Genomic DNA, 8,075 nt, shown 5'->3' on the forward strand with positions numbered 1-8,075 from the left:
CCACTCTACCCCATCACGTGCCGAGGTTAACAATGGTGGGAGCATTTACCTTCCACTCCTCTAAGGGCCTTCATGGCCTGTACGGAGGTGACTTTGCTTTGCTTTTACCTATCCCATGTCAACGACTCAATTGTCCTGGAAACCTATAGCTTAACTTTCCTGACCAGTCTCTCCTGACATTTTCTTGTTCTCATCTCTTACGACAGTAGTGGGTGGCTGAGGTCAATTGCGCCGTTGACTTCTTTTTAAACTTTTATGGCACTTTCCTTTGTAATTACAAAGTAATTTGTAAAATGAGTGTCCCTTATTTATCTTCACTCCCCCGTTCACTCAACAAATGCCTCGTCTACAGAAGTGGGAGATTCTTCTTACGAGCCATATCCGATCCCCACGGACGTTGGTGATCATTCTTGCTTAAGTTATTCTATTCGTCGGCAATTGAAGTGGCCACTGGGCATGGCGAATGTTCTTACACGTTTTATCGTCATCCATCCTTGTTTGCCGTCGATACTCGACACTGAGTTGGCCATTAATTTTTTCTTGCAAAATAATTTTCAGCAGCTGCTTGTTTTCTAGCACGGCCAAACATATTTTTCGCCATCTTATTAAAGCAGATCTGCAAACTCTTCTCAGAAACACTTATACAGGGTGATCGAAAACAATGTGAACCGAATGTATGAGCGTTACGGCGTTGGTAATACTGACAAGTAACTTGAAAAAATTACGTCGATATGTCGCGCCATTGTTATTTTATCAGCTGATGAAGTTCGCCAATGAGATCGCTTCGCAGGCGAATTCAAATGGTCTGTACAGGCGGTGTTGCTGAATCTGCACGTGGCTTGGTCGGGCTCGAGAGCCATGTCGAGAAGTGAGCATCAAACACTAACTCGCCGCGGGTTTCAGCCAGTGACACAGTAGCGTGCTTGCTGTGGGCCGAGCCTATCAGCAGGGAGGTCCCTGATCAAGCTCTCCCCTGGAGAAGTTTATTCCTTCTGTGGGTGCTCCCATGCCGGCCTTTTATAAATGCTACTTGTTCGGGGTGTCAACGTAGAAAGATCTCTTGCCCCTAAAAGGGAATTGAGCCAACGGCACGTGGTGTTCCCAAGCGGTCACCCATCCAAATACTGACCACGCTCAGTGTTGCTTAACTGCGGTGATCGGACGAGAACCGGTGTATTCAACATGGTATGGCCGTTGGCCAAGCCGGGCTTAAGCCACGTACAGGTTTATACTGAGAGTCAACTCAAGACCTTAGCGGTCCCTTTGATGTTAGACTTCTGGTCGGTGAAAAGGCTTCCGCAGCGCCAAATAATTCCTTAGGTTTGTTACTTGTTCCTGAAGTTAGGAGCTTCCTTCAGTTTGGTTAGATATTCTGGTGAACTGACTTGACGAATTAAAACATTTTGCCTTTTGTAAATATGGAAAATATATCACAGGTTGTATGTTATTCGGGTTCGTTACCAACTCTTACATTTCATACGTAGATGACTATGAATAGTTATTGTTCTCAATGGTGTATGTAGCAAAATAATAATGATTTAATATGATATTGATATCTTATTGCACTGTGTACTTAGTAAGCTTGTTCGAGTTCATTCCATTGCTGATAAGTTCGCATAATATGTGCGACGTTGAAGATAGATCCAAGAAAACGGTTAGTAATACTGGCTGCAACAGTATGTTCAGTATTCATAATGGCTGCCAGCTGTGAGCAAGACGTGTGTGATGCTGTGACGCTTGAGTCCCCTGTGAAATACTTTAAAGCTAACAAAAGTGGAGAAAAATGAAGTAGGAAATCTAAACCAAATTGTTTTAAACGTTTACAGTAGCCTACGAGATGAGAATCCGCTGTGGAGTGTGGAAGACGTGGTGAAAAACACCGCGCAGCTGACCGGCGTTTCTGTGTACAGTGTTTACGCCGCTCGCGTGAAATTTAAACTCCACGGAAAATCCAAGTCTCCAGCGAAAGGTCGATGTGTTAGCTCAGCACTCGCCGTAAATAAAACAGGAAGGTCCTTAACACGGTATGGGAATAGGATCCTTGGCGTATTCGATAATAATAATAATAATAATAATAATAATAATAATAATAATAATAATAATAATAATAATAATAATAATAATAATAATAATTTGTACTTTGGTTTGTATTCGTAACCGCCCTCTACCTGCAGGAATGTTGTCATGAGGGGATCATGAGTTCGTTTTTACCTTCCGAATTACATTCCTGGAGACATTATATTTTGCAATCCCACTCACGGGTGGTTTTTTCAGCTTTTTGAAATGTGAGAAACTGCCTGTCCGCCTCTGTGGTGTAGTGGTTAGCGTGATTAGCTGCCACCCCCGGAGGCCCGGGTTCGATTCCCGGCTCTGCCACGAAATTTGAAAAAGTGGTACGAGGGCTGGAACGGGGTCCACTCAGCCTCGGGAGGTCAACTGAGTAGAGGTGGGTTTGATTCCCACCTCAGCCATCCTGGAAGTGGTTTTCCGTGGTTTCCCACTTCTCCTCCAGGCGAATGCCGCGATGGTACCTAACATAAGGCCACGACCGCTTCCTTCCCTCTTCCTTGCCTATCCCTTCCAATCTTCCCATCCCTCCACAAGGCCCCTGTTCAGCATAGCAGGTGAGGCCGCCTGGGCGAGGCACTGGTCATTCTCCCCAGTTGTATCCCCGACCAAGAATCTGAAGCTCCGGGACACTGCCCTTGAGGCGGTAGAGGTGGGATCCCTCGCTGTGTCCGAGGGAAAAGCCGACCCTGGAGGGTAAACAGATGATGATGATGATGATGAGAAACTGCCACTGACAGTCGTTGCACGAGAGCGGAATCGTATAATTATGTTGTAAGTCTCCATGTGATTCAGACAAATTGCATTATGAAATAAAAATAAACCTTGCTTCTCTTGGCTCGGTATTCGTCAGTAACTGTAGATTCTACATGGTCAATAAAGGAATAAATAGGTATGGTACGTAACCAAAGTACAGCTATGTGAAAGGATAGGATTTCGTTTGATGCTTCACTATTTCAGAATGAAGTACTTGTCAGATGGACGCACGACGTTAATAATAAGCTGGTTGTGGCGGAGATGGAGAATGGAGACGGGAAGGAGGAACAGGGGACATGCTCACGTGCGGAAGGATATTTTTCCCACGCTCTTGAGTTGAATTTCAGGATAGCAACGCCACCACGCAAAGCCCATTTGATTTCGCCCGCGAAGCGATCTGACTGGCTAACTTCAGCAGCTGATAAAAGGACAACGGCGCGAGATATCGATATATTTCTTCAGATTATTTATTACCATGACCAATCCTCTAATGTTCATATACTCGGCTCATGTTGTTACCGACCACCCTGAATTTGAGAACCATGCAGAATACATCAGACAGAGCGATTAACTGCGCAGTTTTGGTCACGTAGCAGTCGGCTTGCGTCCGGGAATTAGTGGGTTCGAACCCCGTTCTCAGCAGCCCTGAAAATGGTTTTCCATCGTTTCCCATTTTCACACCAGACATATGCTAGGGCTTACATTAATACCTCGATCGCTTTCATCCCAATCTGTCCTAATCCATCGTCGCCATAAGACCAGTCCATGTCAATAAAACGTAAAACAAACAGGATAAATTATGTATGTATGTATGTATGTATGTATGTTTGTTTGTTTGTTTGTTTAGTCCTCAGCCCGAAGGCTGAATGGATCCTCAACAGTTCCGCCATCAGCTGTCGATGGCCTAGGCGTCACTGAAGAGGCGTACTAGACAAATGAGGAGTGAGGTAGTTTCGGATAAATTATAGGATTTGAAAATTGACGGCTGTGCAGTAATTCATTTTAAGAACAACTTGGATATATAGCCTACATATCAAGGTGCTGCTTCAAATCTTAAGTGAAGACTTGAAGGGAAGTTTAATGAACACCTAACTAAATTAACCCTTTTTATACCAGGCGAGGTGGCAGTGCGTTTAGGATCGTGAAGCTGTGAGCTTGCTTTCGGGAGATAGTGGGTTCGAATCCCAACCTTGGCAGCGCTGAAGATAGTTTCCCATTTTCACACGAGGCTGTACCATAATAAAGTCATCTCCCCTATTTTAGCCCTTTCCAATTTCTCCGTCACCGAAAACCTTCGATGTGTTAGTACGACGTTAAACAAATAGCAAAACGAGAAAGAAAAAGATTTATTGGGCAAGAATGTTGTTTTTAACCATAAAAAATTATGATTTTCGGATTCAGAGGGTCTGTATAAGTGGACTGTTTTTGGAATGGATTACTTTATAGTTACATACATCATACTCTAGAAGTGGATACATGTGTCATGCAAACATACATTCCTATATACGGTACGGTAAGGTTCACTTTCCGTTACACACTCGCATAGGAAAATGAACTCAACGAAAATGGGCTGCATACCAGTATGCGGCTAGGAGGCGTGACAAGGACCAAACCAATCCAAACCCCATGGCACTACAGCCCTTGAAGGGCCTTGGCCTACCAAGCGACCGCTGCTCAGCCCGAAGGCCTGCAGATTGCGAGCTGTCGAGTGGTCAGCACGACGAATCCTCTCGGCCGTTATTCTTGGCTTTCGAGACCGGGGCCGCTATTTCACCGTCAGATAGCTCCTCAATTCTAATCACGTAGGCTGAGTGGACCTCGAACGAGCCCTCAGGACCAGGTAAAAATCCCTGACCTGGCCGGGAATCGAAGCCGGGGCCTCCGGGTGGGAGGCAGGCACGCTACCCCTACACTTCGGCAGGAGGCGTGATAAGCCTTAAGGGAAATAATGCAGAGGAAGTGTATTGTCACATTTGCGGCTTTGGCACGGTATCGAATATATCTCATCGAGGCTGCTTTCAGCGTCCAACTCTCAGCGTTATACAGCAGCACTGACCAACAGAAGTTGTCCTACTTTGAGGCTAAAGTCATCGTTTCAAAACATAATTCTCATCCTAACTCTAGGGCCGATGACCTTAGATGTTTGGCTCCTTTCATCAAAAAGCATCATCATCCTAACTCTTGAGCTAGCTGATTCAATTCGCCAGCATAGTTCTAGAGCAGGGTCGATATTTTCTCTGAACATGCATTCCAGATATTTTAGAGAATTCTTTCTACTAATAAGATGGCCCTTGTACCGCAGTGAAACAGCCCTGTCTTTTTCAAAGGGGAGATTAAGAGAACGAATTGTTGCTACTTCATTTACGAGGCTAGGGATATTCTTTTTTTTTTTAAATTTTTGCTAGGTGCTTTACGTCGCACCGACACAGATAGGTCTTATGGCGACAATGGGACAGGGAAGGGCTAGGAGTGGGAAGGAAGGCCGTGGCCTTAATTAAGGTACAGCCCCAGCATTTGCCTGGTGTGAAAATGGGAAACCACGGAAAACCATCTTTAGAGCTGCCGACAGTGGGGCTCGAACCTACTACCTCCCGAATACTGGATACTGCCCGCACTTAAGTGACTGCAGTTATCGAGCTCGGATATTCTGTAGGCCTATCTAGTCTTCAGCGTTGGGCACACCAAAGATTCAGCACGATAAACCTTCAGTTTAAATGGTAGATGAGCGGCAATCAAATTAATCTTTAGTTAAACTGAAGATTAAGTTTTATAATACGTGATTACAAACCAAAGTTTAAGCCCTTATTATAATACCGGCTCTAAATATTATATTTATAGCCGGGCTGAGTAGCTCAGACGGTCGAGGCGCTGGCTTTCTGACCTCAGCTTGGCAGGATCGAACCTGGCTCAGTCCACTGGTATTTGAAGGTGCTCAAATACACCAGCCTCTTGTCGGTAGATTAGTGACACGCAAAAGAACTCCTGCGGGACTAAATTCCGACACCTCGGCGTCTCGGAAAACCGTAAAAGTAGTTAGTAGGACGTAAAGCAAATACCATTATTATTATTATTATTATTATTATTATTATTATTATTATTATTATTATTATTATTATTATTATTATTATTAACATTAGATTTATTGGATACGCATTCCGTTAAATGACGCATCTGTAAGCATCAATGAAGACACGGAATGCGTAGTGACAATGTTAGAAGACATAATGAGATTTAGATGGTTGTGATACCCGTAGGTTTGTTTTGGAGAACGAAAGGTACGGCAACATAGATATTGATAGTGAAAACTCCAGCAAAAATGACGTTAGGAATAAGATTCATGTTAACACTTTGAGAGCTGAACTTCAGGTGAAAATAAATTTGTTTTTTACGTAAATAATTTTTTAAGGAGTATTAAAAGACAAGTAGATTTTAAAATGTTCTAGGAGATGTAAGAAGTGCAAATTCATTAAAAACAATCCTGTTGTAAACAATAGCACAGTGCAAATGCTGTGAACACGAAATCGAGGGAGAATTATAGGTACTTATTCCAATTAAAGTTACACTAATATTTTATAGATGCATGTGCCTCTCAAAATTATTCACTATTCCTCATTTCTAGTTTTCCTGTTCTTTTATCGTACTTGAAGTTGTACCATCATGTTAAGTATTGCTGATAAGTTGTAGTGGGCAAAAAAATCACTCCAAACCTGTTCACTTATGGCAATGTCTGTAGGACCTAAAAGTTCAAACGGTTCATTCATTTTTCGTTGAATAATAGCACATCAGTATTAAGTTCTTCATAAGTTACGCGGAAACTTTTAAAGGTATGTAGGCCTAGTCGTCGTCAGTAAGTGTTTTCATCTGAGTATGAACACATGCGTTGTGTGGACACGATGTTTGCCGCTTGAGCATAGGAGATTTAGGTAAAACCTTTCCGACGTACCTACTAGTCATCCTTGCTTCCTTCGAAACACTTCCCTCCGCCATCGATAGAGTGCTGCGAATCTTTGGGAAGGGTTTGAAAGCGGTTGGAGAGATCTGCTCCTCGTGTGTCTATTAGTTATCCCTTCCACGTAGTTTTAATGTCCTTATGCTTCTCTTCTCTCAGTGTTCCTGAAAAGAAGATGAATTACCAAGGTGACATATCAGGGCATTGTGGAGGATATGGAGCGTCTGTTACTTATCTGTATACTGAGCAAGATATTTCGGGACAGGAAGACCAGTGCGAATCATTTTTGAATTTATTTTCCGAAGGAATTAAAGGACTTTGAAGACTTTCTTATTTAAGCTAAAATACAGTAAATCAGGAAGCTAATTGAGTCTATATATTTTTACTGATCAAGTCTAGGCCTGTATGTAGGATTTCTCACCTAAGATGTTACACCAGAATAATTTATAATCCACTGAACATATCGGTCTTCTGTTTTCATATTCTTAAATGGTATTAAGGGACTCGTGACAATTTGTGCTACGGCTTTCCATAGTATTATTGAAAACAGGTAATCGACACCCACTTAATATTTTAAATACGACTATAGACGAGTAATTTCTGCCCCTAGTAGAAAATGCCGAACTGTTACAAATGCACACATACATCGGAGAGTCACATTTTAAGATATCAATAATACGACAATTTGCTCTTTTAGTAGCTGAGAGTGGTCGCTGGTCTTGCCGGATCAGGCGGTTCGCTGGCGTAACGTCGTGTTGATACGGAAGCTGCCTCCTTGTGATCTCAGCCAGTACAAGCATGGTTCGGAAATACAATGTGATGTATCCCTTGGTTTCGCAAGGATTGTATTACAGGCGAACTAAAGACTGGAAAGGGGGGTTTATGCTTTTAAAAGGAATAAAATAATAGTGTTTGTTTCAGAAGAACGAAACTTAGTTTGATTGTCTCTGTTTTGAGAATACAACACATGTGAACTGGGAAATTAAGAAGCAGAAAAACTTAACCAAAGCTTCGTGTTGTGTTAAGGAAGTTCATTAATATAAAAAATTAATGTATTGGACAAATACTGTTAGTTAGTAGAGTATGGCATTGCAAATTCGTAGCATTCGTAGTGCACCCTTTTAATGCTTGGAGTCACGGGTGCAGTAGGTCGCGTGGAATAACAGACGTGCTGCATACGCATGCACAGCCCAGAAAACCTCAAGCGACGTAATGAAACGAAATGGCGTAATGGTTTTAGTGCCGGGAGTGTCCGAGGACACGTTCGGCTTGCCAGATGCAGGTCTTTTGATTTGACGCCCGT

General features: G+C 42.8%; 1 non-coding gene across 1 annotated transcript; it reads right to left on the minus strand.

The window, feature by feature from the left end:
* Positions 1-1,080: 1,080 nt before the first annotated feature.
* Positions 1,081-1,199, minus strand: LOC136864972 (5S ribosomal RNA). The gene has a single exon (XR_010859389.2). It is a non-coding gene; the product is annotated as a 5S ribosomal RNA (ribosomal RNA).
* Positions 1,200-8,075: the final 6,876 nt, after the last annotated feature.

Source organism: Anabrus simplex, chromosome 2, assembly GCF_040414725.1.
Source record: "Anabrus simplex isolate iqAnaSimp1 chromosome 2, ASM4041472v1, whole genome shotgun sequence".
Lineage (NCBI taxonomy): Eukaryota > Metazoa > Arthropoda > Insecta > Orthoptera > Tettigoniidae > Anabrus > Anabrus simplex.